The sequence below is a fragment of the Lepus europaeus genome, chromosome 4 (genome assembly GCF_033115175.1).
Source record: "Lepus europaeus isolate LE1 chromosome 4, mLepTim1.pri, whole genome shotgun sequence".
NCBI classification, from domain to species: Eukaryota; Metazoa; Chordata; class Mammalia; order Lagomorpha; family Leporidae; genus Lepus; species Lepus europaeus.
In genome coordinates, this window is record NC_084830.1 from 68,775,927 (window position 1) to 68,782,497 (window position 6,571).

The 6,571-nt window shown below is 43.4% G+C and overlaps 1 pseudogene; it reads right to left on the reverse strand.

The window, feature by feature from the left end:
* Window positions 1–3,917: 3,917 nt before the first annotated feature.
* Window positions 3,918–5,759, reverse strand: LOC133758697 (tumor suppressor candidate 2-like; annotated as a pseudogene).
* Between the last annotated feature and the right edge of the window lie 812 nt (window positions 5,760–6,571).

Sequence of the window (6,571 nt, forward strand, 5' to 3'; positions counted from 1 at the left end):
AGGTTTTTAAACTTTCTGTACATTTTATTTATTTAAATTATTTTGTAAAGCTCAGCCATTTCCCCTACATGGTTCATTCCCCCAAAGGCCTTCAACAACTAGGGCTGGGTCAGGCTGAAATCTCAAAGTGATGAACTCAATCTGGGTCTCCCTCATAGGTGGCAGGCACCTACCTACATGAGCCAGCACTTGCTGTCTCCCAAGGTGCCCATTAGCAGGAAGCTGGACTTTCGAATGCAGCCAGGACTTGAACCCAGGGACATCAGTGTGTGATGCTGGCATCCCAGGGGCATCTTAGCCACTCCACCAGATGCCCCTCCAACAGACTGTTTTAAAAAGTAAACATTATCAATGTGTTGTCTGAATTCACTGACTGAATGCCAAGTAAGAAGTTCTTGTGAGGTAATAGTGAAATCATTCTCTCAGTATTTCGGAGGCAGGAAGGCTGCAGTTGGTGTTAAGGGTTGAATTTGTGTGTGCTATGTGACAACCCAACTGTTCAGGCAACAGTGACAACCAATATGTGGGTTGACTCACAAAGTTGAAGAAAAATCTGACTGTTACATTTGCAAGCTTAAGCTGATCCTTTTTGGCACCCCAGAGGTTTTGATTGGAAGGCTTCACGGAAGAAGTGAGTCTGCAAGAAGTGTAGCTGAAAAGAACAACTTGGAAGCTGGAAAACTAAGAGAAAAATAACTCTTGCAATTATATGGAGAAAGTATGGATAAAAGGTATGGATCATGATTGATGAGGATGACGTTAAAGGGGTAAATGAGCCCTAGACCAGGCAAAGATGAAGAGAAAGATCTAAACGTGATATTTCCATCATGGCTTATATATGAGTACAGTGTTGGACTCACTTTTGCTAGAAAAACACATTTTTAAAATAAGGATGGAAATATTTGTAGAAATTCAAGAACAGATTATTGAATCTAAAACTTTTGAAATCAATTCTACTACTTAAAATACAGCCAGTTGCTTCTCTCCCAAGAGAAAAAAAGAAATGAGATTTCTAGAGATGAGTTTTGGACTAACCCGGGCTGCAATTCAGTGGGATACATTTGGAACAGGCCCAGGTCAGTCTGGTTTTCAAATAGACCTGGACTGAGTTAATGTTTGAAGTAAAAGCCATCATCAGAAACCTGCAAACAGGTGAAATGTAGCAAGCTAAGTTGAATTAATTTTTAAGAATTTCCCCAACCCAACAAAGTACAGAAAGGTTGTTCTGAATTTGTGTTTGTTTAAGTAAGTGTGTACCAAATATCTAGGCAAACAAAATATCATGTTTTGTGGAACTTTGGTTAGCTTGAACACTATATCCTGAAAAGACCCAGACTTAACCCATGTCTATAAAAAGTGCTGGAAAGTTTTACAAAAATTGTGTAAGCTGATTGATTTGTAAGCAAATTGAGGAAGAAGTTTGTTTTGTTTTGGTTTTAATTTAAATGCCATTCTGATTCCATGAATTCTGAATTTTTAATTCAGCAACCAAGGGTGAAAAGTTTAGAACTCCTGAAAGGGAGAATTCCACATAGTGATTGAAATAAAAGGTGAGCAAAATTAGTAATTCCCACATTCTCCACCTGAGGAATTCTAACTTCTAAGCAGATATATTCTCAGGAAAAAAATAGTGGAATTATAAACAGAGGAAATTTGTTACAATTTGTCACATAGTTTATAGATGACAACAAAAGCTACAGCCTGCTATTGCTCCTTATTAATTATTTTTCCTAATAAATTATTTTAGGATACCAATAATTTACTTAAGATAGTCATCTGAACCCAGAAATGATAAAGAGAATTCAGAAGTACTATAGTAGTCATCAATCAAAAAAAAAGGATGATAGATTCAGGAGTTGATTCAAAACATGTGAATTAATTTTGGTTTGTTCTTAGGTAAAATCAGTAAACTCTACCAAGCTGTAAACTTACTTAAGATCAGTGATAATTTTCTCAATATCATTTTTAGGACCCACTGTAACTAACAATGCGTTAGCTAGAAAATAGGTCCTATTATGTCTGTATGCTTTTATATATTTAGAATATACCAAACTCTATCCACTAAAGAGATCAAAAAATATATATCATCAACCCAATAGCAATGAGCAACCTTTTCATCAATTTCCCTAATAGGAACCAAGGCTCTTTGAAACAATAACTGGTTCCATATCTGTGCAGGAACTGTCCATGAACTTAAAGAACCTTATCACTTTAGAAATCAAGGAAGCTATCAAGTTGTTTTCAGAAAGTAAGAAAAGAACTCGGGAGCCAACTTGAATAGGCTTATGGTAGTCAAAGACAGAACAATTTGAGAAAAACAGAAACCTCATTGGTCATCTTTGGAGGTTATTAATATATTAAGGGGGCCAGGACTGTGGCATAGCTGGTAAAGCCGCTGCCTGTAGTGCCGGCATCCCATATGGGTGCCAGTTCAAGTCCCGGCTGCTCCACTTTAGATCTAGCTCTCTTTGCTGTGGCCTGGGAAAGCAGTAGAAGATGGCCCAAGTGCTTGGGCCCCTGCACCCACATGGGAGACCTGGAAGAAGCTCCTGGCTCCTGGCTTCAGATTGGCCCAGCTCTGGCCACTGTGGCCAATTGGGGAGCGAACCAGTGGATGGAAGACCTCTTTCTCTCTCACCCCTCTCCCCCTTTTCTCTCCTTCTCACTCTATGTAACTCTTTCAAATAAATAAATACTTTTTAAAAAGATATTAAGGAACCAATCCACGTTTTGGAAACTAGAAAATAATAAAAGAGATCAATCTTTTGGTTACTGTACCCCAGCATAATAGTTAATGTTACACAAATGAAGGAGGAAGCAAAGGCTTGAACTCAAAAACATAAGCCAACTACTAATATAAAACACGAAGATAAAGTAGCAAATTCAAGTTCTCTGCCTCAATTACCACTGTATAAGTCCAGTTACTGCTCCAGAGTTTGTTTCTAGGAAATTCTGGCCAAATCCAATGTCACAAAGACTTTCTCCTGCATTTTCTTCAAGAATCTTTAGTTTTAGCTTTAAAAAAAAAAAAAAGATTTTTTTTCAGGATCTACAAATAACTTTATTGAACTTGAACAAATAACACAACAGTCTTCCAATGCTGGGTGCCACCCTCCCCAAGTCATTTCCCACACTCTAGAAGCACAGAGCTTACACAGTAAGGAATTTAAAAAAAAAAAAAAAAAGTCATCTTTCTAGAGAAACCAGACTGCCCCAACATCATTCTGGACTAGACTATTTACAAACCTTCACATTTTAAGTATTTCTTTGCGCGTTTTCCCTCCTTTCTGTCCAGTACTTTGCCTTGCGGATCCTGCAGAGGTCCAGGGCTTCAAGAGGGGGAGAGGGGGGTTACTCACAGCTCTTGTACCAGCGATCAGCCCTAGGGATTTGTCCCTTACCACAGGGTAGTAAACAGCCCCCTCCCACTTGGAGGTTGGGGGTCTGCTGCAAAGGCAGAGGGGATGAGAACAGGTGGGTTGGGCAACTCCCCACAGGCACAGGTGCAGCCCCTCCTCACCCTGGCCTGTGCGCTCTCAGCTGGGGGCGGGGGGAGGGATCAGTCTCCATTCCTATCAACAGCCTGCAAACTCTCGGTCCATCGAGGGTGGGAACAAGTGGCAGGTAAGCAGGAAGAATCCGGCTGGTGGTGCCCCCAGCCTCTGTCCAACACAGGAGGAATCGAGGTAGCAAACGGCTGAAATGCTCCGACTAGAGGGAAGGGAAGTGAGCGGAAGGAAGCTCCCACTTGTGTAGCCCCCACAGCCCGGGGGCTGAAAGAAGGCAGATCTTGCTTATAAAGTGCTGTAGCTTCTAACAGGGCTGGGCCCTGGGCAAGCTTGGAAGAAAGCAGGCCAGGCAAGGAACCAGGCACCAGGCTTTCCTGATCAGTGGACGCCCTGTCATGCTTCCTGCAGGGGTGGCTGGGGAGGGTGGGCTGGTAACTCCACAAGTAGCCTTTGCCAGCCACCAACCACCTGCTCCACATACAATCCGATTTCCCAGTCAACACTGCACAGCCGTGCTCACAGCTGAAGGTGCTGGGCCAACAGTTTATTCAGGGCTGTGGCCCCACCTGGGCTCCTCACTGGAAGCTGCACCTTGAGCCTGGGGTGTCTTGCTGGGGCAGGGGTACTTGCGTCTGCTACTCCCCAGGCTCACACCTCATAGAGGATCACGGGGAAGTCCACGTGGATGCGAGGGGGGTCCAGCTTCTCGAGGCCCTGAGGAATCAGATTCTTATATACCCGCCTCAGCTTGGTCCGCTTCTGTCCATTCTTGGTGAACTCATAGAACTCGTGAGCCAGGTCCCCATCCTCATGGTAGAACATGGAGCCGCGGAGTGTGAATACGAAGAGCCGCACGGTTCAGCCTCGAGGCCACACCAAAGCTTGCTCTGCACCCGCCGCAGCCACCTCCGGGCCGCCGCCCCCCGCTGCTGAGCGAAGGGCCACAGCCCCCGAGCTTTGGAGCCGGTGGCGGCCCTGTCAGGGCCGCCGGCGCTCGGCGGACCCCGCGGCCGCTCAGCTCTCACAGTGCACTGAGAGCCACCATGCCCTGCCCCAGCCTCCGCTCCCAGGTGCCACCGCTGGCGCCGCCTTCCGCAGGCTCGGCCGTCTCCCAAAAAAAAAAAAAAAAAAAAAAAAAAGATTTTTATATATTTATTTGAGAGGTAGATTTACAGAAGTGAGAGGGAGAACCAGAGAGAGAGGTCTTCCTTCCCTTGGTTCCCTCCCCAAATGGCCGCAATGGCCAGAGCTGCACCACTCCGAAGCCAGGAGCCAAATGCTTCTTCCCAGTCTCCCACATGAGTGTAGGGTTCCAAGGACTTGAGCCATCTTCTACTGCCTTCCCAGGCCATAGCAGAAAGCTGGATTGGAAGAAGAGCAGCTGGGACTCGAACCACTGCCCACATGGGATGCCAGCGCCCCAGGCAGAGGATTAACCCACTGCACCACGGCACCAGCCCCTAGTTTTAGCTTTTGCATTTACGTCTGTGATTTATTTTGAATCAGTATTTGTATATTTATCATTTGGGGATCATAGTCCTTTGTTGCCCATAGATATAAATTATCCCAGCATCACAAACTGAAAAACTGTATTTTGCCACTTAATTGCCTTTCTGTCATTGGCAAAAATAAATTCACTACATATTTCAGTTGATGAGGGAAATTAAGTGCTATATTTTCAGAATCTGTGATGCATTTGCTGAGGAAAGCAATGCAAAGTGTTAGATTGCTAATTGGCAATTATCTAAAATAACAACATCAAATGTCATTGACATAGACCAGTTAAAGGAAAACATTAAGTAAAAGACTTTATCCAAATTGATGAAACAATTACAGTGCTTACAATAGAAAATTTGCGGTGAATAGATGGGGTGTAGATTCAGGAAAATTAACAAAGCCATAAAAACAAACTGTAAGGAGAACTCATCCTTCCCATATCAAAGAAACTTTTCTCAACCATGCTCACATATGGAAATTAAAAGTTAAAAACTGCATTTCAGATAATAGGTAAAATTTTGGTAGTTCCAATCGAAACCACGGCTGGCGCAGCAGCTACCATTAGGGCTACCACTTGGTTAAACTGACTATAGTAATACAGTCATCCACCACAAACTATTGGGTTTTGCCATGTCTCAACAGGTAAAGCAAATGGAGAATGACCAACCCTGTATCTTTTAAGTCTTTGGTGGCAACACTAACTTCTGAAACTCCTCTGAGGATGTACAATGCATATTGTTTCTGATTTGCCATTTTGGCTTATGGGATCAGTGAACGCTTTTCCAATTTCAGTAACTTCTACTAGGCTCCTCCTACTGCAATGGCTCTTACTCCAGAAGTTGGGAGGAAAATATGAGAATTTCAACTGCCCTCAGAACACCTTAGTAATTTCCTTTCCCCAGTGTGCACAATCACGCTGAGAGTCAGACCAATGGGACCCCTGCCTTGGATTCCTCTGTGATCAACATTTAATGGAAGGCCACTGAAACCTCCAACAACAATCCTTGAAAGAGTCTGTAGGGCCAAGACATACCTTCTCAGAACCCAGCCTACCAGGTGCCAAGGACTATGAAGTTCCCTTCCTAATTAGCCCTGAGCCCTTTTTCACAAACTGTATTCAACATTTTCTAGGTCTTTCCTGTCCAGAGTGGATCATACTGCTACTATGCATATTTGTAAGCCCAACGGATTATCAGGATGAAATTGCATCTGCATATGTGTTCAGAGTTTGGACCTACAGATTAGGGTACAAGCATATTGTGAAAGAGGTCCTCTGGTTGAGAGAGAAGAATAGTTATAGACCAGTTACTTCCATTTGTTTTGCTCTTTGTTTTGTAATGCAAGAGATACAATTGGCTACAGTTTCTTTGGAGAAGCATTGAGGAAATTCCTGCCAGGTGCCCTTTATGTTAAAATAGCAATATCTTGCTCCAAAGGCCATAGTCTGCCTTCAAGCAACAAATGCAGGCTCAGAATTTGTTTAGATCTGGAGACTGGGTGAAAGAGCACAGTTTTTCAACAGTTGCTATTAAGATCAATTTTTTCTGGTCATACAAAAAGCAGTA